Source organism: Chinchilla lanigera, unplaced genomic scaffold (assembly GCF_000276665.1).
Source record: "Chinchilla lanigera isolate Chin_1 unplaced genomic scaffold, ChiLan1.0 scaffold00033, whole genome shotgun sequence".
NCBI classification, from domain to species: Eukaryota; Metazoa; Chordata; class Mammalia; order Rodentia; family Chinchillidae; genus Chinchilla; species Chinchilla lanigera.
The window spans coordinates 17,126,187-17,150,466 of record NW_004955434.1 but is presented as its reverse complement, the minus strand read 5'-3'; the positions used below and the strand labels follow the sequence as shown (position 1 = coordinate 17,150,466).

Below are 24,280 nucleotides of genomic sequence, written 5' to 3'. Positions count from 1 at the left end.
AGAGATGAAGTGGTTTGGCTTTCTTTATTTTCTGGTTCTTCCCCTGAGAGCCGGCCAGGACAGTTGGTGCGGAATTCTTTCCTTCAAGCTGTCTTTTAAACCCCACAGAGTAAGAATATAACTTGTCCAGGCAGCAGATGAGCTCCTGGGGTTACTCCCAAAAAGGTCCCTGAGCGCAGAGAAAGGCCAGTGTGAAGTGTTCCCAGGGCCGCAGGAGGCTCAGGACATTTCATGTGGCAACACTGGTGCATGCGGAGGCAGAGGCTGGCGGAAGTGGAGCTGGAGTGGGAAACGGAGGCCCGGAAGCCTTGGCAGTCCTAGGAAGGCATTTGGATGCGCTCCTGGAGTACGCAGGAACCCTTACAGATCGTTAAACAAGGAAGAACATGGCCACCTATGCTAGTGTGCCACGCCCTGGCTTCGCCAGAACCACAAAGAGAGGAAGGCAACCCCGGATCTGGGAGCAACAGTCTGGGTGGTGGCCTGTAACCTGGATGCACATGGAATTGCCCTAGGAACCTGAAAACATTTCACCCACAGAGACTCTGGTATAACTGATTTGGGAAGCAGCCTTGGCTTTGGGCTTTTAAAAAGCTTCCCAGGGGATTTGGATATGTAGCCCAGTCTGAGAACCACTGATTTAAGAGGTGCGGATGGGTGACGGAAGGGCTGGTAGGCAGGTCCAGCTGGGTTGGACTCTGCCCCAGTGCGTTTTGAAACCAATTTTCCTTCTACAGGTGGTTAGGAGGTCAAGTTTTGAACCTGAGGGCCAGCGGTGGGTCTGTGAGGGACCTGGAGCCTTGATTCTTCATCACCAAGCCTTAGCTTTGCACTGACGGGAAGTAGCACAATCCTGGAAATTAATTGATGAGTGAAAACTGGAGTGCGTGGGTATGTGGGGGTGACATAATGTACAGAGAGTATAAGTTATTTCTGAGCTAGCAGTCGCCACTTAACATCAGCTCTCTCTCTCTCTGTCTGTCTCACCATTGTGTTTAATTTTGGCTTTGATTTTCTTCTTCAAAGTGATTGGGATTGGGCAGAAACATTCTAAGTAAACGGTACTGCAAGTTTTATATTTAGCCTGACCAAACTGTAGCTAATTTGTGAACAACCAAAACAACAACAGCCCCAAAGCAGCATTTATTTTGAACTTTAAAAAGAAAAGGATTGATTCAGTTTCTCTCTTTTGTTTTTCCACGCATTGTTTTTTCACAGAGAGCACAATGCCTTACCGCGCACTGCACATTTCCCCCGCGTCTATTAGCCCTTCTAAGAAGTGCTCAGTGCGAGAACACTGAGAACATTCCAGCACGTCCGAATACCACGGAGTTAACCCCTCCGTGCACGGAGGCGCCCCTGGCTTCCCCGCACTTGCTGTGCCAGGAGCTGTGGTGTTCCAGCAGCTCCTAGTGTCTGCTGAGATGCCGCTGCCAGGGGTTAAATGAAGTTTGCAGTTTAAAAAAACAGGGGGCATGATTTGTTGAAAGAGGCTCCTGAGGAAGAATACGGGAGACCGAAACGGTTTGCAACATTTGAGAAGGCGGGAGTGCAGGCTCAGAGAGCCTCAAAAATTCAGTTTTAGGCCTGGAATCAGAAGAAAGACTCTGCTGAGGTTTCTATGATTCTCGGCAAGTTGTAAGCCTTCCTGTTGAAATCCCCCACAGTACCTTTGACAGCATGTTATTATCTCACAATAAAATCTGTCCCTTCATCCCCAGTCCTGCTGCTTTCCCCTGTTTCTAAGGTGTAGAGCTGTTAACTCCGGGCAGATGGGTAGTTAAAAAGAAGATTCTAGAAGTTCTTGGTGACTCGACTCTCTTGGAGGCTAGGTTGGGCTCAAACTCGCTAATTTTCTTTTCTCGTTTTTACTGAGTTGAATTAACAACAGTAAGAGAATGCCTCCAGGTTTACAGTTGTTTGGCTTATTCTGTATATATCCTATAAAACTGAAAACCATATGGAGAATTCTGCTTTCTTGGCTTTTTGTGTGTGTGTACCAGGAAGTAGTAAAATGTTTTGAGATGCTATTAAGTCCTTAAGTTACAAAATCAAGATTCCACCTTAAAAATTTTCCATACTGTACGTTGCTGCATAGCCCGGGGTGCTGACTGCCTGCCAAATATCTATCAGAGAGTGATTTATGATATATGATATGGTCCCCAGCTCAAGTGGAGGCTGCGTAGTTGAAACATGAGAAACGGGAGGGCTTGCTGCCTTGAAACCACCATGACTGGTTTCTGTTTGGCTTTTCTGAGAGAACACACAGTGCAGAACATGCCCCATTGTAAAGCACCAAGACTTATATAAGAAATGAAATACAGTTCACCAAACCGAACCCAACCAAACAGAAAACCCCTCAGGTTCTCTTTGCTGTTTGCTAAGGACTGTTCTCACACTGAATGGCTGTTGTTTTCTTCCTCCATTTCCCTCCCCATTACTGCTCATCCAGTGAGCTCGGAAGGAGAATCGAACAGCTCAGACCCGGCATTAAAATACTTTAAAATGAAATCTCAACTCCATGTTTTAAATATTTCATGTGCTTTCCATTCTACCAGGACTAAGAATGTATTGTGATTTCTGGCATTTTCTATTCCTTTGCAGCTGGAAAGAAGTACATCTCCCATATGGCTTTTAGGACACTTTGCAGTATGCGTCGACAAAGCAAATGGACCAAAACAGAAAAGACAAAAAAGCAACCCTTTTTCTTGCATATCAAAATCAGTGTGGCTTGGAACTTGGCACTCTAGGTAGCTGGAACCAAAGGGCGGTGTGATGCTCTGGCTCTCGAAAATATTGCTAGTGATGTTGCCACAGGTTATTTTATTGCTTGTCTGTCAATGCTGAGATTTTTTTTTTATTGGCACCAAAGTTTATTGCTTTTTTTTTTTTTCCTGTCAGTGAAAGAAATCTGTGCTCTCTGAAGCAAATTCAGAATGTATAGAAGAATACGTTAAAAGGCAATATGTAATAATTCATGTTGTTTTCTAAGTTACTTTATATCATTATTTTTCCATTTCATAAGGAATTCTTTGAAAACAATTTCTAAAGCCTGTATAATTTATGACAACAGCACAGTATGCCTAACTATTTCCTTACCATGAAGCCTTTATCATATACAGAGTTCCATTTTAATGGGAATATTACTATAAATAACAATGTGATAAACAACCTGCATGTGGATCCTTGAGCATATTTCTCTTTACCTCATTAGGATAGTATCCCCTAATTGGCGGTACTAGGCCCAAAATTATAAATCTGTTTTCATAATCTTGTTATGTATTTTCATAGGGGCAAGAATTATGTGATAGTTATTCCTACCCGCAGTATACACTGAGCGTAAGTGAATTTCACTTTTATATTCTATCATACACTATTAACTGGTATTTTTTAAAATCTTTGCCAAGTCAGTAGATATAAAGTAATAAAATTAGTTATAATTGGTATAATTCAAATTACTAAAAACATGACATGTTCTCCTCGTACCCAGCTCATTGATTCTAAGCTTGTATGTGCTTGGTTAAATAAACTTTCCCAAACTTCTTGTTCTGTGTAAAAGAAGTTCACTTTGAAAACTCAGATTGTGCAGCTCCTTACAGTAACATGGGAATGAGTTCTCCTCTAGAGCAGCTAGGTACTGGATGGAAATCTGGCCGGAAGTGATTCCAACCTTGGGCCTCATGTGCAGTGTAACCCCAGATCCACCTGGGTGCCCCCCGGCTGGCGTTTGCCTGCAGTGCTTGCGAAAGTGCTCCTTTCTGGTGTCATTCCTTGCCACGTGTGTGCTGAGTTCCAAAGGGAAAAGCAGTGTGTTGCTTTCTGTTCTTGATTCTGCTAGGGAGCTTGTAACTCACTTCATAACTGATTCTTAAAATTAGTGCATCTCAGAGCATCCTTGTCTACCTTACCACAACCTTTTTCCCACTAAAGCCTCTGTGATTTGCTCTTATAACTCAGGACTTTTGTGCATCATCCACAGTACTTGGTGAGAGAGTGTAAGTGGTAGTTGGAGCCACTTCAAAGCCAGTCCTACAAACTGTTCTCCAATTCCCTCTGGTTTTCTATTTTCTGAGATATTATTTTTTGAGCACTTATTAGATGCCAGGCACATTTCACCACATGATCTTATTTACACTTCATTACATTACAGTAGAGTTTGGGATAGTGATCCATTTTTACAGGCAAAAATATCCTCAGAAAGATAAGTCAGTTACCTAGATACATAGAGATTATAAATAGTAGCTGGTAAATACACATATTTAAATTCTTGTTTAGCAATATTTAAATTCTTGTTTAAAAATTTTATAGAGGATATAGTATAGATATGATAAGACTCTTCTTTTTTTTTAATTTTTGGTCATTTTGAGACATGTTTTTGCTATGAAGTTCAGGCTGGCCTTGAGCTCATTTTGTAGCCCAGGCTGGTCTCAGACTGGCAGTGATGCTCCTGCCTCATCCTCCCAAGTGCTGGGATTACAGGTGCGCGCCACAACGCCCAGAAAGACTCTTCAAATAAATTACTGAGTGACTCACAGTGGAGAGGTCTTTTGATTATGTACATGTAGGAGAGCCTGCGTGTTATCTACTCCTTGAAGAACAGTATGTGAGGGTGTCATAGTGGCTTTCAACTTTCCTGTTTCAGATGTAACCATCATCAAGAGCCTCAAACATTATTCAGATCACATATAGATCTTGAAAAGATTACAAAAATCTACCCAGTGAAGTCATACTATTGCATTTAGCCCTTGGTAGGGCACCTTGATTTTCTAGCTGTATGTGTCTTGCAAATTATCTGCAAGTATTTACCTACTGAGCAGTCCAGGTTAGGCGTGCCTGTGAAAACAGGAGTTGATCATTTATGGGAGTACAGGGCCAAATATGCTAATGGTGTTCTAAGGACATACTTTTAGCGTCCGCTCTTAGAAACCTGTATTTTAACTTCCCTGGGGCTCAGGGCTTTAAAGATCAGGCTTCTCACCTCCCCAGCTTCTACAAGCTCGGATGACCTGTTGCTATTTTCGAGTATAAGTAGACCTTATTAGGCATGAAAAGAGCTGCCCAAGGGTTTTCCCCCCTTTCTCATTTTGGTGTTTGGATTGTCAGCGGAAGTCTTGAGCTTTGAGACTTGGCAAGGCAGCGCCTTCAAACAAACATCCTGTGGACAAAATTGTCTGGCCCAGCACTCGGTGTTCCAGGGTGATTGACAGGAAGCAGCGTGTGCTGTGTGTGAGGAGGCAGGACGCACACTCTGAGTTCCCTGGCTTCCAGTTCCCTCAAACAATAGCCAGGCTCCCAGGGAGCCTCGCGAGTTCTTTTTCCCATCTGCTCCAGTAGAAGCTTAAGTACTTGGTGGAGGGAATTAGAGAGGATGTGGGTTGGGCAGAAGGTGGAAAGAATCCTGTACTCACCCCCAGCAATTACTAGCAGCAAACCAAACGCTCTTGCTAATGCTTCCATTTAAGGGGTAGGAACTGTAGACGAGTAAAGATGTGGGACCGCAACTTGAATCAAACAATGGTTGAAAAGAGGCTTTCCAAGAAATTGTTAGTGGGCAAAGCCAAAGGTGCTCATTTCATGGCCCAGGACTTGATGAGGCACGTGATGTAAGCAGAACTTGAGAATGGTAAGAGAAAGTAAATGAAATTTCTAGCCAGGCGCGGTGGCGCACGCCTGTAATCCCAGCACTCGGGAGGCTGAGGCAGGAGGATCGTTGTGAGTTCGAGACCAGCCTGGGCTACAAAGTGAGCTCAAGGCCGGTCTCAACTGCATAGCGAGACCCTGTCTCAAAAAGACAAAAAAAAAAAAAAAAAAATTTCTAAATCTCCAGCTACGGCCCAGGATTTTGCACATAGTCTTCCATTTGGTCTTATTTTCTGTCTCTGAGTTGGACAATATATTATTACCTCCTTCTGGAAGTAAAAGTGAGGCTCAGAAAGGTTAGATGAAATTGTTCAATGACAAAATTAGGCTGTGGCACACCTGGCATTTGAGTTCCAGTTCTTTGGACCATTAAACCTGGGCATTTTCCTCTATCACTTTTCCTTCTTAAACTTGAAGTCCAGCTCTTTTCTTTCTCTGCTTCAGTCCCTGGTGGGGAATCTGTAGGAAGGAATTTGTCTCTCTAGTTCAATCTGCACCCCCCAGCTTATATTGCCTATTCCATTTTTCCCAAACCTTTCACCACTGAATCTTCAGGTGGTTTGCATCTTAGTCTGACCAGATTGCTTGCTCTGTTACAATGACTTTCTCTTCCTTCTCCCAAGTGGAACCTACATCTCACCCTTCAAGCTACAATACAAATGCCAACCTCAGGCAGCTCTGGTACCGTAGCTTTTCTTACGCTCCCAAGTAGGATCAATCCCTGTCTGACACGGAAGTTTTACAGCAATTTGCATCTCCTCTTGTTAAAGTTATCCTGTTATTTACAGCTTATTATACTTAGTTCCTACTAATCCTTGAGTGACAACATCACCTTAAAATTTAGACCTATCTTTTAGTGACTTGATGGTGCCACCTTTAGAGTAATAACTACTACACTTGAGTTCAATCCTTCTCTCTACATCTGTGTATCCCTCTGTCTCTGACAGCTGCTAGTAGGTCCCCTACCAGATTTATTACATTAATAAAAGTATAAGAAGAATATTGAAGGATCCAATGGAGAAATGTTCTCTAGCCAATCCCTGTCTTCCTTCCTCACACACATAGATGTATTATTCATCATTTTCTGTTTATTAAGCCTTTGCCAGTAACTTTATTGCAAGATGATTTTCTTCATTTTATATGCTCTTAGCATTGCTGGGAGAGGAGGGGCAATGGAAGAAGAGGACAGTGGAGCTAGTGGCAGAATAGGCCACTCAGAATTATCCTATGAACCAATACGTATTAATTCACACTAGGTTTCAAGGGCCACACTCATCCCAGCTGAGTGTGTGGGCCTTCCAGGGAGCTTGTGATTTGGAGATGCCCAGTAACTAGAGGACTAAAGGCAGAGACGACATCCTGGGATGCTGAAAGCCCTTCATCTGCGTGCTTTGGAGAGTCACAGAGATAGATTCAGCCATATGTTCACATGCAATGTGAAAACTTTATAATGCATAGAATGTCTGCCTATCTCCCTCCCTTTCTCCTTTCTGCACTTCCTGTTGTGTGTTGACTTTGGCCAATCATAGGAACCCAACTGGAGGAGCCCCACTTTGTTATTTGAAATGGTTTTGATGCATAGGGATTTCTAAAAGTTTCTTTCTCAGTGTTTCTGTTCAGAGAATAAATCAAAAGTCCATTCTTCGGTATTCAAAACTTTCTATGCCTGATTCTGAATTCCCCTCCCAGCCTTCTAGGCTCTAACTCTTCTACCTTATTCAATCTGGTCTCTCTTGGAGCAGTCCTGCTCCCTTTGTTCACATAGTTACATCCACCAGAGCTGAACCCCCCCAATTCATCATTTACCTCCAAGTCCATCACTCTGAGAAGGCCTACCCAAGTCCTGCACTCTGATTTAAAGGATCTCCCTTTTCCCCAAATTCATAGTATTTTCAGCTTATTTAGCAATAAATTCAGCAGCTTATTTAGCAATAAATTTAGCTTATTTAGCAATAAATATGTGGGTTGGTAAGAAAGCCTGTTTGCTGTATTGGATTGTTGTAGAATGCACACTATGTCACTTTCTCACTTTATACTCTACTTTCTCTTGCCAGGACTTCTCTCTCTCTCTCTCTCTCTCTCTCTCTCTCTCTCTCTCTCTCTCTGTATGTGTGTGTGTGTGTATTAGTTCTGTGCACTTTCAGGATGCATAATAAATGTATTCATCCCGGGAAATTGGCGCTTATACATATTGTATCTTGAACTTTTTTACTTGCTCTTTTTTACTTGCCCTTCCCAGGCCATGTATTGATCACCCAGAGTACTTGAAAGACTGTATTATCTGGGCAAACTGTGTCTGACACAAATAACTTGTTCATTTACTAAGAGTTCGTTTTCATTGCTTAAACTACCAGATGAGGGACTAAGGAGTAGACAACTGATATCTATCAATAAGAGACCATTTATCAAGCACAAGGAGAAGACTGTTATGATATAATCTTAATCTTTCCCAGACCTGGTCAAAATAATTATTTTTATAGCTATTTTATAGATAAAGTTTCACTTTCTACTTTTGTGCTGTTTTCTTGGGATCGTGCACAGGTATGCATAGAGGATTGGTTATCATTTTCCCATAGAAATGTAATCATTGAAATGTTCATGAAACAAATGTTCGTTGCATACCTTCAAGAAAGTAAGAAACAATAATAAACAAAAACTCTACCCAGCTCTTGTTTTTTGGGTAGTTTAGGCGAATAGGAAAGTATTACATACAAACCAAATAATGACTTCCCCCAAATACAAAGTTACAACTGTGGGAGGTGCTAGATATAGAGATCTACATATTAAGAGCATGCATAAAAGGGTATTTGATGTTCTCAGAGGAAGAAAGAAAGATTTTCTCATTGAAATGATATTTGAGCTGGGTATATAAAATGTGTAAGCTAATGAAGTGAAGAAGGAAGGAGAACCATCACACCCCGAGATGGACCGGCAAGTGCAAAATTCCTGTAGAAGGAAGGAGTATGGTAGGTAAGACTGGAAATTCCCATGTGGCTGTGTGTGTGTGTGTGTGTGTGTGTGTGTGTGTGAGAGAGAGAGAGAGAGAGAGAGAGAGAGAGAGAGAGAGAGAGAGAGAGAGAGAGAGAGAGAGAGAGAGAGAGAGAGAGAGAGAGAGAGAGAGATGGAGAGACAGGGAAAGAGGGAGAGGGAGAAAGAGAGAGGAGATATGAGGCATGTAAGGCTTTCTATGTTTTTTGTCTTTGTTTTACAAGCAATCAATCCATGCTAGAGTTTTCAGCACGTGAATGTTGTGGTTCCTCTGGCTGCAATGTGCAGAGCAGATGGAGAACTGGCAAGAGCAGACGAGGAGAAGCCAGGCAGGAGGTTATTGCCATAGTCTTGGTGATCCACAGAAGTAGTCGGCTAGTGTGGACAGTGTTGGGAGCAAGGTGGAGAAAAGGTCACGCTTAGATAGCTACTTAGGTGTCCACAGAAAGGACTTGGTGTGTAGGGGTGGGTATAGAGATGAAGAAGAAGAAAGTGACATGTGTTGTGGTGGACTGACAACTGGTGGTCAATTTGTCACACCCAGCTGAACCGAATCAGCGTGGTGCTGGGTGTAGGGGGCGATTGTTGCTAGCAGTATAAGAGGAAGAACTGGAGAGGAAGAAGTTTAGGGCCTGTTGGTTCTCATGGAGGAGCTTGTCATGCTGGCTTTCCTGATATGAACTCTGCTGTTCTCATTGTCTAGAGGAGCTTGTAGGAGTCGGGACCACACTGTTGCTGAGGATGGCTGTGGCAACTTTAGGAGAGCTCTCGTCCTTACTCTGAGTGTCACTTCCTGGCTCGAGTGCAGATCCCTCAGCCTGCTAGCACAGGTCTTTCATCCCACTGGCACAGACTTTCTAGCTTCCACCACTGACCTTTGGGCTTCCCAGTGCAGATCCATGAAACAGGCCTGCATGAGACATTGTTGTGGGCTCTAGGGCTCCAGTTGGACTTATGGGAGGCATTGTTACAGGCTCTAGGTCTTCAGCTGAACTCATGAAGAACATTGCTGTGGGATCCAGGCCCTCAGCTGGATCTTCTGGGCCTTTAGTGTGTGGACAGATTTCCTGCACTTTTTTGTACTTGACTCTATAAAGTAATAGACTACTATACTATTACTTTAGGCTGACTACTATAAAGTAATCCTATAAATTATGTGTCCTGTATTAAATTGTTTCCCTTTAAACCCTGACTACAACATGTGGAATGTTGGAAATTTTGCCTGCAAAGCTTGCTAGATGATAGAGCCTTTGTTTGCACAGTGAGCTGGGATAGGTGATCAGATTTGAGGTGGAAGTTTATAACACTGAACCTCAATGCATTGCAATCTATCTTTTGGATACATAAAGTGAGATGGTAATCTGGATATATAGGTCTAGAGTTTAAAAGAGAGGTCTGTGATAGAGGTGAAAATTCCTGAGGCTCTTTGCAGGCAATGATGAAAGCTATGGATACCTATAGAGTGGCCAGAGGGAGTGGTGCTGCTCAGCAGCTGTAAAGGACACTGAGCACACCACAGAGATGATACTCAGTCCCCGGCTTAAAGGAGCTCTCCCTCAAGTCATCCAAACTCTGATTCATCAGATTCCACAGCCCACAATGTTTCAGTGACATCATTCTTTGAGAAAGCAAAGGCTAAAGTGAGGGAGCAGATGCTGTAATTTTTGACCTTTAAGTTATTTTTTTTTTAAGCTTTGTTTTCTAAAACATGTGGTTTCCTGCCACTGTTTTGGCACATTTGTTGTTGAGATTGAGAAATTGTGGTAAGTATTATATTTGGCAACTACACTCATTACCTTACAGTGTTTGTAAGAGCTTAGGGGGTGCAGACTTCTTCTTCTGTGAAGAGGAAAGTAAAGGCCCAGGCAGGGCCTACAGAGTTGAGTGAGATCACCAGAGGCCTGGAAAAGAAGACTGCAGTCTAAGTCATCTCAACTGTCAAAGGGCTTTCCATGCCTCAGAAATATGCTGTCTTTATCTTTACAGTATTTTCTGTGGTTTTGATTCCCCCCCACAAGACTGGGCAGAGTGGCAGGCAAAGGAGCTGGTATTGCTGCCTCATGAGACCTCTGATCTGACTGGTTCCAGGTTGGATTCTGATCATCATCATGACCAGGAACAACAGGATTGATCATATTTGCAAAGTAAAAATATTGAAAGCAAAAAGGGTAAATCACTTCCATTCCAGTGGCATATTATTCAAGGCAGTAGGGGAAAAAACACAAGACTCATTTTGTAGACACTGAGAAGACCAAATTTCAAAAGCAAATACCAACCTAATGAGGCTTTCAGGAATGAGTGACACTTCAGAAGAAGCAATTCACATTCAAGGGACACACAACTTTTGAAAGTTACTAATTGGAATACAGAGAATTTCCATTTGGTGAAAGATTCAACAGTATATGAGGGTGCACAGTAGAAAGGGGGCCCCATTACTGGGGGCCCCATTGGATACTATCCCCCAGAGCCCAAATTCTCTGCTCCTGGGAAAACAATTGTTGTCAGTATTTATATTTATTTCTCCAGAGATAGTCTATGTGTACCTACTACTGGTATACAAAATAGTGCATCTTACTTTGTGTCTTTACTAGGATGTGAGTCCGTATTTGCGTGTATGAATTGGCCTCTTCTCTTTCATAGTTTTGGAATGTGGCATTGCAAATGTTCCCTAACTTATTGGGTCGGTTTCCTGCCAATGGGTATTTAGATTATTTCCAGTATTTGGCTAACAGAATACTACTTAGAAGAATACTCTTGGGTAATCTTCTCGGTAAATATACGAATATATCTGTAAGAGAGATTTCTAGATTTGTGATCAATGGATCAGTGTTTATGTACATATTTACAATTCTGATAGCTATTAGAAATAGTCTAACATTTAACCAATTATTATTCTCATGAAAAATGCGGGAGAGCGCTGGTTTTTCCCAACCACTTGCCAAGTTATCATTTTGTAATTTCATTAAAATGTGAAATGCCTTTTAAGGATATTAAAACTGTGGTTTGTCCCAAGATATTGCTTGTTCAGGAACCAAGAAGCTTCAAGACTCTGCTCTGATAACTAGTCAGAGAAACTTAGGAATGTTTAGTACCTTCTTTGCAAATGACCTAACCTTCAGGAGACACCATGAGGAGAGAGAATCTAAATTTCAAGGAGATATTTGTCTGGGATAAGGGCCTTCCAAGCAGAGGCTATGGTGGAGCAAACACCCCCAGGTGAGCTCATGCTAAGGATTGCCAGTGTGCCTCCTTTGGGGAAAGAGAAAGGAGGAAGAGCCTTGTGGATCCTTCATTCTCGGAGGTAGTGCAGGGGAGCACAGAAGGTTTTGAGCAGAGTAGAGACATGATCTGATGTCTATTCAAAAGAGTATGACTTTCAATGCTGCGCTGAATAACCGAGATGACAGGTTCCTTGAGCAATTGGGGAATGGGATTCAAAGATGGATACGAGTTAAGAATGACCTTAAGATGTCTGGCATGAATGCCATCTGCTGATATGGTGAAGCTCATGGATATTGCACAACTTGGTGAGGAGCCTGGAAGTCCACTTTAATCATGCTGTGTTAGAAATATATATTAGGTATCTAAGTTGGGTGTCAACTAAGGATGTCCACTGATAAATGTACTTGGAATCAGAGGACAGACCCAAGGAAAGAGGAAAAGAAAGAGATTCATATATTCACATCTTTTAATAGTCACACTACCAGACAATGCCATCCTCAGTTTACAAATCAGAAAACAAGCTCAGAGTAGTTTGCTTTGATATATGTGCTCCCAGAGCCTGTCATGAGCCCGTAGCACTGCCTGGCATCGGTTCTTGTGCTGCACAACTTCTGTGTTCCAGGACTTTTCCAGTCCCTTTGTCCAATGAAACTGAGGGCTGCTGGTTATACCTGGGGACACTGTAAATGTTGGCAAGAACAGACAGAGTGAACACTACAGTGTGAGACCCTTAAGGCCTGAGCCCCTCCGGAAATGACAGTCGCACATTTGAAGGTTTTTTTTTCTGCAAGAAGTGCCTGCACTTCATCAGATCACCCTTGGACTGGTCTGTTTTGGAGGATAAGATCTACTTTTCCTCCTCCAGCTGTGCTCTGCTGGCGTCACTAACCTCATAGTAAAGGAGGATTTTCAGTTTATTTCTGGTATCTCAGGTTTCGCTAAATCTTCAGTGGTTACGTTGCTGATTATGCCACAGGTAACCTCAGATTTCCTGCTCAGATTCTCCTGTCACCTCTGCCAGATGCCTGCAACCAAGGAGAGCCATGAGGAGGAATTGCGTGCCTTTAAAACACAGCTCACAGCCCTGGGTAAAGTTCTAGCACTTTCTAAGGTGACTCACTGTCTCATATCTTATATTCTTAATTTAGCGTTTGAGCTTTTGTTTTGATTTTTTTTCATTTATCTCTCATGAATTAGATTTTGAGAGACACTGAAAAACACTTTTGTGATTCAAGATTCAGGTTTGAAGTTGAGTAACTCCATCAATTCTACCTTTCTGACATTGGGAAAATTAAGTCTCAGTTTTCTCAGTTTCATGATGAAATAACAAAATTTGCCTCACAGAATTGAGGAGACTATGAAAAGAGATGATAAATATAAATTCTTAGTACTGTTACTTGCATGGGTAGCAATCAAGCAATAGTCATTCTGAGTAGTCTTAAGATATTATGGATTAAAAACAAGATCTAAAAACATGATTTGTATAATCTGTGTTTTATATATATTAGATATATATTATATATGTTCTATGAATGTTTTTTATATATTATGTCTATACAGGGCATATATACATATATACATACATATGTATACATGTATATATACATATATATGTAGATTGATGAGTTGTATTTGCCAAAAATATTGTATTATGTCACTATGTACGATGTACATAGTACAATATATACTATGCCACTTAGAAGAGTACCATGTAAACATTTTCAACAGCAGCACATTTTGAGTAAAATTTCAAATCTTTTCAATCTATGAAATACATACATATAATTAAAGTACTTTTTCAACATAAAAGTAGTTTTTAAGTTTAAATGCATATGATCATTCAAATTAAATTAATAACAGCATGAACTTGTCAGGATAATTATAAAATCTTCAGTCAGGTGCCGTAAAACAGTGCTAGACTGGTGTCTTCAGCATCTAGCTCATAGCTCTATTTTATTTTGGGTGCAGTGTATCAAGGAAACCCTGATTCATATATCTATTTAGCTGCAGATAGTAATTTTTAAAAACTTGCCTCCATTTCTTAACATATACTTCACATAAAGCAAACTAAAAACCTGAAAGGAAAAAAAATAAAATAAAAAAATAAAAACCTGAAAGGAGAGCAGCCGGAAAATTTAGTTTTACAGTTGAATCATAGTTATTTAAGTAGAGCTGTCATTCACATTTCTTGTCATTTGAAAAAGATCTAAACCTTTTTTATTTAATCAGGAATGTAAAAAATGTGACTTTGCTTTTGTCTAACTGGACTGATTTTTGTATTTCAAGCCACCTGTTACTCCAGTTTGAAGTAAAATACAGGGAGTTAAAAATCTTTTTTTTCCATACCATGAAATCATATCTATGTCTCAATGAATTTGTATAGTATCCACACAGAATGGGGAGAGAGACATCTGGTCTACCATGGCCAAACACTGTTTTTTTTTTTGTTGCCTCTGAGATAAGAGTGATCTTGTTTGGCTGCTGATTGCTTGTTCACTGAGATCATTCACTTCTAGTGCTGGCTCTGAGGCCTCTGTAGGTTCAACTCCTCCTTTCACTTCCCTCCTGTTCCTCTTCTTCATATCATCATGCTTTTCTTTTATGTTACATGAGAAATAATTTGCTGAATTTATAAATGTGAATGATAAATGTGATGGTGGTAGTGGTGGGGTTCCCAATCATCCTGCCAGGTTGTAGCTTGTCTTCCAGCTCCAGTTCTTGCCAGATGCTAGACACAGTTGGATTCTTTACCAGTTCTGGAGCCCTCTCAAGAAACAGATAGCAAATGTCCTTTTTAATTGAGGATCTTAGGGCATCTTTGGATTGCACACTTTCTGCGAGTGTCTGCATCTGAGTCCTTACCACCACACCAGTGTGGAACTCAGACTCACTCTGCCACTCCTCTCTTCCCCCTGTCCAGGATTCCCTTCTGGTACAAGCACAGCAGGGGCAACCAGTGAGAGCAGAGGATGTGTTCTGTCAGAGTGCATGAGTTCAGTACTGTCACCGTCTTTTCCCAGCTTCTCAAGCCAAAGATGTTGTGCTATCTTTGCTTTCTCTGTTCCACACTGTTTGTGTCCACTACTAAATGTAGGTACTCCTCCTGTCTGCGGCTTGAAGCCAGACACTGCTGTTTCCTTGGCATTTTTCAGTCCACTGTGCTATCATCTCTCTGCTAGGCAGTGACAGTTTCTGAGCCACTGCCCATTTTATTCCTGCCAGGGCCCCCATCCATTGTCCAGAGAGTGAGCAGTCCTTTAAACATGCTAATCCAATCATACTGCTCCTCTGCTTGAACGCTGCTCCAAGACTTATTGCTGGAAGGACAGAATTCAAGTTTATTCTCACAACATATAGAATATAGCTCTCACAACTTTCTTGACTATTCCTACCATGTTCTACGATGTGAGCTACTTACACAGTCCTTTCTCATGGACTTGCCAAATTCATCCTTAAGTAAGTTCCCACGTGTGGAATATTTAGTCCTCTAATCTTTACGTAGGTGGTGTCTAATCAACAACCAGGATCAAATGTCACAAAAGAGCCTTTTTAAACCACCTCCACTGAAATAGTGAAAGCTCCTATCCCCACTAAAGTTGTGCTACTTGTTTACGCTAGTTTACTTTATACTTTCCTTCTACAAATGCTTATTGGATACCACATATGTCACACACTGTCCTGGGCAGCAGAACAGTAGAATAAGAGAAATCTATAACCCTAGCACGTAGACATCAAATTCTAATTAAGGAGACAAACAATGAATATACACTAAGTAGGTAGTCTATCGGTAGTGGTAAGTCTTATAGAGAAGAATAATGCAAGGAATAAGATTTAGAAGGAGGTAAGATCTTATTGGAGGTAAGGTGAGAGGTTGCAATTTTAGACAGTGTGGTTAGGGAAGGCCTTCCTTACCAAGCAAGAAAGAGAGACCTGCCTTCTGGTTAGAGCAGGCAGAGAGTGTCCCAGTGTGAAGGCCCCCAGGCAGCAGTATGTCCTCAGTGTTTGAGCAACAGCCAGGAGACCTGGGGGACGGTAGTGTATTGACTCAGAGGGAACAGTCCCGGAGGATGAATTCAGCAGGGCAAAGGGGAAGAGCGTGGGCCAGGCCTTGCATGTCACCGAAAGGGTGACCTTCTGACTATTCAATAGGAGGGGACTTATTTAAGGAGGAGGTTAGGAAGTTCATAAGAAAGAACTGTGTAGGTAGCTCACGGTAGAAAGTGTGGCAGGAATAGTCAAAAAAGTTCTCAGGAGCTATATCCTGCATGCTATGAGAACAAACTTGTCTCTGAATGTGATAAAACACATAGAAAGATTTTAAGAGAAATGAACTGACTTAGTTTTAAAAGGATCACTTTGACTTCGGGGTTGAGAACAGACGGTAAGGGAAAAAGTTCAGTAGAAGGAAAAGTAACTGGGATGCCCTGGTTGTACCTGAAACGCACGGTGACTGGTGCAGAACAGGGGCAGGAGCGTGGTGTGAAGTGGTCGGTGGAGGCTGAATTTAGACAGGAGACATGAGGAGTCAAACCAAAAGATAGCTAAGTCACTGGCAGGATGGAGCTGGGGTAGGGCGAAGATACATTGTGATTAAGTTATTTTGGACACATGGTTAAGACTGATGCTAAGTAGGAGCTCAATACATTAGTTTAGAGTTCAGTGTGTGTGTTTTATGAATTTGAAAATGTTTACAATTAATATTAATTTGATATGACTTTAAACTAAATTAGTCATTAAAATACCTTAAATAGTTTTGTTCAATTTTTATTTTTTATTAGTACATGTTTGTAGTACCTAATGATCATTCCTTTTGTGGCATTGGTACATATATATAACAAATTTCAGATTTTTTTTTAGTCCCTTCCCTCCCCTCTCCCCTAAAGTAATTTTAAAAATATACTCTGAAATGAATTTGAACTTATCTTTGAAGAAACTCTGAGATATAGCTGCAAAACTTGTACACATTTCAGTTTTAAAATTCAGCATGCTGTTAACATAAACAAAACAAATTGCTAGAACCTTCACAGCCAATGTGATAGGCAAGAAGAAATGATATGGTTTATGAACCCAAGCCATGGCGGGCTGATGTAAGTGGTACTGTATTTCTATTTTCTGCAGTAAGATCTATTTCTCAGAAAAGTATCTGGGTCTGTTCTCATAGTGTTGAATACCTGATATAAACCATCAACAGGTGCTCTTGAGGGAATGTTTACAGAGGGGCAGATCACTCACTCCCTTCCAGGGTCGTATTGGCATGACCCAGCAGAGGGATTTTGCATAATGTGCAAGTTGTCATGATACGCTTCTAAAAAATACTGTCACTGACACATAGCTGCTAAAATGAATTAATCTTTTTATCTGGACTGACTCACATTTTGAAAACAGCAGCTTCACCTGCCAGTGATGATATAAGCAGAGGGGCTGGGTTGGACGGGAATGTACACAGCAAGAGAAGGTGGTGGGACAGGACTTTTAACAGTCTGAGTCGTGAGTCAAGCTTCTGATTAGGCAGGACCTAATCTCTCCAAACTCAAGTATTGAGGCAAAAAATATGATGGGGAAGAATTAGAACTCCGTTGTGAGGAAGTGTAAGCTCTCCCCTAGAAAATACTTGCAATAGCACATTCTGCCTAGCCAGTTCTCAGTGAATCATGGATATTGTAATTGATAAAACTTTTAAAACTAAGATGTATGGCATTTTATAATATCTGAAGGGGACATGAACTCAGCTATCTCTTGTATTTTTTTATATCCATTTTTTAAAAATAGCACCTTCTTTTCCTCCAGAAATTTCCTCCACCATCATCTTCCTGGTGCCTGAATGTGGCTTTGTAAGTGGTGGGCTGGACTCAGCAGATTCAGAGATGGTGTCTTGTGAAAGCGAGGCCTCTTTTGAGCAGAGGTGATTTCAGATTGTCATCTGCTCTTAATTGGCGAGCGAGTCTGACACTCCAGTCTTGGATTTGAGCTGGTGCAGACAACCCTAGTGAAAATGAGCCTCCCGATCATTAAATCTCACAGCTGAAACTTCACACTGCACATGCGAACACTTGACACACACATTTCATCTTTCTTGGCTGCTTTTTGGACATATTAAACATTTCTGTAATACTTGTCTAAGTTGGCTACTTTGCATCAGGGGTTCCTTACATCTCCCCATGTGAAGAGTGAATACAGTAGTCCATATTTTATAGACAAGGGACTTATGGTATAATTCAGCCTAGTGTGGGTTGGCCAAGGGCACCAGAAAATTAAGCCCCGAACTCATAACTGGATCCAGAGTATCTCACTCTTGAGTCATGGTTGATTTTATCCAGGAGAAAAGTTCTCCAGGGAGGGTTCAGTGCTTTCAAATACAACACAACGATGAAGCCCTCTTTCCTGCTGAGAATGAAAAATACTTCCTATCGTCGTGATACGGTAGCCAGAGAAATCATGATGCCATCACATTTGAGCAAGTCACTTCTTCAGTGTCAAGTTTTCTTCTAGTTCTCCATTAACCCAGGATAGGGTCGATTTCTTTAGCAGAGTCTGTATGGCCTGCCCAGTGCTCCTGAGCTCCCACGACTGGCCTCCTTGCCCTTCCTTCTGTCTGCACTCAGGCCACGCTGAAGACTGCATTCCCTTCCTGTGCTTTAGCACGCAGAAGAACCGTGCTCTGCCTTAATGCTTCTCCTTAGGTACGTCTGTTTCCTAATGGGTCTCTCGAGATTTCTCAAGCATGTTTTTATTTGCTCTTCTGGGTATGCTTACAGTACATGAGATTTTTCCTGCTGGTCTTACTAAAATTGTGCCTTAAATCAGTCTTTCCATGAGCCTGTTGTCTTCTCGAGAACAGTGATGATGCCAGTTCCACTGACAATCCCCATTTCCCTGCACAGGGCCTGCCAACAGTGAGGGGTACAATAGATATTTTTGGATTGTATGAATAAGCAACATGCCTTATAATTTGACGTTCCTCATTTCACACAACTGTGGAATTACTCTCTTTGCATCAGATGCTGTGATTAAATGGTAGAGGTACAGTAGGTTATGCTTAGCAGCTTTAGCAGTGGAATTGCTGGCAACTGCCAGATGAAAGGAAAAGTGAGTTATGAACCTTGCCTGTGTAGGTGTTTTGGTTGAAGATATGTCTCACCCTAGTCTCTTAATCTTTGATAGGTCTAATGAAAATGATCAGTCCTCCAAAATGGCACAACAGTGACAGTGAAAGTGGGCACTGGTGACAAGTAGTGTGACTGTGTGCTCACTCTGGGAATATGGATTATCCTAATAAGCTGTTAGCCCCGAGCTAAATCTCCAGTTTAACTGGACCATCCAATCAGCTCAAAGCTGCTTCTCAGTGAGAAATCTCACATTTGCCTGAACTGAAGGTGCTAAGGAACCTGTAGCATCACTTTGCAACCTGTGGCTTGACAATCCTTTTCCTGAGGTAGCTCTAAACATAGTGGTGCTTAGACCTCAGTGACAGTAGCAGGTGAGAGAGGCAGTTCAGCCGTAGTTCGGTTGCTCAGTGAAAGTTTTGGCACCTGGATTTGAACAAGAAGAATGTTAACCAGGGAGCTGAAAGATTTCCAAATCAACTGAGTTGCTCAAAGCTGCCAAGTTGGACTGAGAACCCTTTTTTTGTGACTGAGATACGAATGATAGTTGAAACCACTCCTTAGCTGGAAAATGCAATGTAAGCATATGTTTAAAAAAGCAACAATTAAAACATTACTTTTGCAGAGCCCTTTGGTGCTGCTGAATCCACAGCTGTGCCAAGCGCTTAGCTATGCAGAGGGTGATTATTTTTCAAGAGCAGGATAGTTGCTCCTGATCACTACAGTGTAAGTCGCAGCCTTAGCGAGAATTTGGGAGGTGAAGGAGGAGGACTTACATATTAGTAATAAAGGTGAAAATCCCTCACACCTAGAAGGTGTTGAAATTCTGGTTAGCATACTTACCTTGTTTGGGCACTTGCCCTGTATTAATGGAAGGTGACACATTCACGTTACTAGAATTTGCTTTTCTTTCCTAATATGATTTCTTCAAATTTATGTCCATCACCAGTGTCTAGAGAATGTAATAACTTGTAGCTAACAAATTTTTTGCTAGAATAAAACAGTAATTGCTGCTGAAATGATCTTGGATTGGAATTAGAAGTCCTCTTATCTTAACAAAAGTTTAGCAAGTGATTTGTCTTTTAATGTCACACAAACGTGCATGAAGACTGTAAAAACAAACATATCAAAACAAAACTCCATGAGACTGATTGAAACTGATCAAATCCTGAAATTTCAGCTTGTTATCAAATCTTATCCTTTCTCTAATTTTATAGTAATTTTTTTCAGTGCTAACTTGACCCACCATGTGCATTCATAAGATGATATTCTTTTAAATATTTTACTGGTACATTTTTATTGCTATATATACATTATGATCACATTGGTCATAGAGAACTAGTACCTGTACAAGACATATCTTGTTTCTTTTTTTTTCCCATTCCCCTCCCCTCCCTTCAGTTCTTCTTCCTATCCTTATTTACAAAAGCTTTGTTTCCATTTTCTTCCATTCTTTTCTTCTTGTCTTTTCCTTCCTTTCTCTCTTCCCCTCCCTAGTTTGCCTTCCTTTTGAACATTTTCTCCCCATTTGCCAATATCTGTTATACATCTTACAATTATGATGTGATATTTAAACATGTGTGTCTAATTTATTTCACTTAGGAGTATGGTTTAGCTAGAAATGTCTCAAGCGTATCCTTCTTTATGGCAAAGTAATACCCCATTGCATAAAAATCCCCCACATCTTCTTTATCTATTCATTGGTTGATGGGGATTTGGACTAGTTCCAAGATTTAGCCATTAAAAACTGTGTTGCTATAAACATGGGTGTGCATGGATCACTGTGGTATGATGCTTTTAAGTCTTCTTGAAAGATACCAAAAAGGGGAATAGCTGGGTCAATTGGTACCTCTACTTTCAGTTTTTTTGAGGACTCTCTACATTGATTTCCACAGTGACTGTACCAGTCCACACTCCTGCCAACAGTGGAGAAGTGTTCTTTTTTCCCCACAGCCTCACCAGCATTTTTATTGATTTCTTGATGATAGCCTTCTTTGAGATGGAATCTCAGTATTGTTTTAACTGAATCTCTCGAATGACCAATGATGTTGAACATTTTTTCATACATTTATTTGCCATTTGCATTTCTTCTTCTGAGATGTGTGTATTCATCTCAGATGCCCTTTTTTTGGATTGGGTCTTTAAGTTTGCGGGAGTCTGATTTTTTTGAGTTCTTTATATATTCTAGATAGTAGTCCTTTGTCTGAGGAACAGCTGGTAAATTTTTTTCTTTTTTTTTACAACACTGTGGGTTGTCTCTTCATGTTGTTTGTGGTTTATTTTGCTGTACAAAAGCTTTATAAGATGAGATCCCAGTTGTTGATTGTTTGTAAAAGTTCCTGTGCAGTCCGGGTTTTGTTCATGAAGCCTTTGCCTATACCAAGTCTTCAAGAGTTCCACTTATTCTATGTTCCAGCAAATTTAGTGTTTCTGTTTGAATATTTAGATCTTTAATACATTTCAATTTTAATTTAGTGCATGGAGGAAGATATGGGTCTAGTTTTAATCTTTAGCATGTAGGAAGTCAGTTTGTCCACCACCATGTATTAAAAAGATTGTCTTTCTTCCAGTGAAGGCGTTTGGCTCCTTTGTGAAAGATCAGATGGCTTAGTGTGTTTGGAGTTGTTTCTGCATCTTTTAATCTGTTTCACTGATCCTTATGTCTGTTTTTTTTCACCCAGTATCATGCTGTTTTTATCACAGTAACTTTGTAGTATAATTTCAAATCTGGGACTATGATGCCCCTTACCTTGCCTTTGTTGTCCAGAATTGCTTTTGCTATTCTAAGTCTCTTCTGATTCCAAATGAATTTTAGGATTATTTTCTCTGATTCTGTGAGATATGGTATTGGTATTTGGATTGGTAGTAAGATGATAATTCAAATTCATGAGTCAGTGGTGTACTAATGCTTTTGGACTAGATTCCTTCAGGAGGAAAGTAACAACAAGAGAAAACTGAATGAAAAGGTAGTTTCCATACCAGTCACTGCACTAAACTATATGCCATTAACTTTTGGAGAAAAATAGTATACTGTATGCAAAACAGAAAGTAACCCTGGTTGATATAAAGAGCTGTAAATGATAGGGTGTCTTTATGTATAATATAATTAGGAAACAAATTGTATGCACATTATCACTCTTGGCTAAATGGCAGCAACAATTTCAAATGCACAAGGACTGAGGGGTTTAGAAAATGTCTTGGTGGCTGTCAGAGGGGGAGCAATCGCCCTTCCAGTGTCACAGAAGTAAAAAGTACTAGTTACAAATATATTTCTGGTTGCTATTACACTATCTGGGTTCCTGTCACAGCTCCCTTCTTTGTTAGTAGTATGGCTTTGGGTAAGATATTTAATATCTTCACTTCCTTATCTTTAAAATAATAATAAAAATACCTACCATGTATGGTTTTGAGGAGGACTAAATGAGATTACATATAAAAGCATATTAAGTATTTGACAATAAGTATTAAAGTTCAGTCATACTGTAATTGTTAGAAACCTGGCTACTTGACACTATGGTTATACTTTTTATTTTAGGCTGTGCTTGAGAACATGATCAACTGCCATGAATGTTTGTATTGCAGGCTTATGGTTCAGTGAGAACATTCAGACCTACAATGCTGCCTTCCTGGATCAAGGAACTCTTAAAACAAAATACACTGAAAGCTCCTCTTTCCAAATTAGCTCCATGATCCCTTTCCTTCTTCTCAAATTGAGGCTGCCTTAGCAGCTCAGGGAGCTGATGGGATTGCAGCTTCATTCTGCGACCAGAGGCCACAGATGGTAACAGTTGTGAGGAATGCATCTTATAAATCTTCTATACATCTTGTTGCTGTGTGGCTTTTTCAAAAGTAACTTTTCCTTTTCTGTGTTTTGATTCTAAGGCAAAAAGTCAATAAAGAGGCCAGGTTAAATGTCACAAGATTGGATATTAAGTTTCCTCAAGAAACCATACATTTGGATGGAGAATTGGCACCAAGAACCCTCACCAGACTCTGAGAACATCTCGTCCTCTTTTGTAGCCTCATTCTGCTGTTCGCCTTCCAATAAACGTAACCACAAGAATACTCATCAGTTCCCGCCTGTGTTCCTTCTCTTTTATTTTGCTTCTCCAGCCCTCCACCAGCTCCCTGGACCACATTTCTTCCTTTAGAAATGCCACAAGCCACGGGCCGAGCAAAGACGTAAGAGCTTTACTTTTCTGATGACTTGTGGCATCTTGGTGCTGCCACGGATCTTCCAGAGGCCCATTTGTATAAATACAGGGCAATAATAAGCCCATCTTAGCTGCTTAATATCATTATACTACAGACAAAAAGATATCAGATGGACAAGTATTTTTCAAATATTTTTGGGGATATCTATTTACTGTTAAATGAATTTACATACAATTTTATCTTGCTGCAAAAACTAAGAAATCAGTACATTTGATGCTACGTTTTCTTTCTGAAACAGTAGTTAAACTGACTGGACTCTCTTCAGTTTAAAAAATAGAATTCGTAATTTTGGAACAGTATTAGATCCACAGCAAGTTTAGCAGAAGGTACAGAATTTTTTTTTAATATTAAGCAAAATGTGACAAAAGCATGTTCCAATGTACACATTGGTCGAGAAGGGCAATATTTTTCCGTGGCTAAGCTAATAATGGAATCTGTTTGGTTGGGTGAGTGACAATTAAAGAGCTGGCCTGGTGGCTTCTTACATTGCCCTGTGGGCAACTGAGATCCTGCTGGCAACGTGTGCTGCAGCATCCTCCACACGGCTGTGACTCTGGCCAGTCCCTCCCTTGTACAACACTGAAGAGCTTGAGAACATTTTATTTACAGAGTAGAATTCTACAGAGTAGAATGAAATCAGAGAATGATTTAAAAATCAAGAACAGCCACAATAGGATTCCTTAACATGAGCCAAGGGTTGTACTATATGCTTTATATACAGTAGGTCATTTAAATGTCATGGAAACTCTATGAGGTCAGTCTTATGGGCCCTGTTTTGCTTTACATCTGGATGTCCCCCAAGAGCCTCATGTGCTCACAGGTAGCCTTTTGGGTGTGACATGGAAGGGCCCATCTCCCTTCCTAGCTCCTTCTCTGACTTCATCCTGCTTCCTTATCTGTTATGAGATGAGCAGCTACCTACCCCTCTGCCCTAATCTGTACCAGATCATTCTGCCTTGGAGCCAGGCAACTATAGCCCGAAACGCTACAGACTACAAGCCAAATGGAACCTCTCTGTCCTTCAGTTGTGGTCGGCAGGTACTGGGTCCCAGGGATTAGGAAACTGGCTGAGACAGGCCACGTTTTGTTGAGAAGGAAACTGAAGCTCAAAG

General features: G+C 40.9%; 1 long non-coding RNA gene across 1 annotated transcript in view; it reads left to right on the top strand.

Moving 5' to 3' along the window:
- Positions 1-23,010, top strand: part of LOC102014705 — a 45,771-nt gene extending 22,761 nt beyond the window's left edge. Inside the window, exon 3 of the long non-coding RNA XR_261623.2 lies at positions 22,836-23,010. This is a non-coding gene — a long non-coding RNA (uncharacterized LOC102014705). The remainder of the gene's footprint in view (positions 1-22,835) is intronic.
- Positions 23,011-24,280: the final 1,270 nt, after the last annotated feature.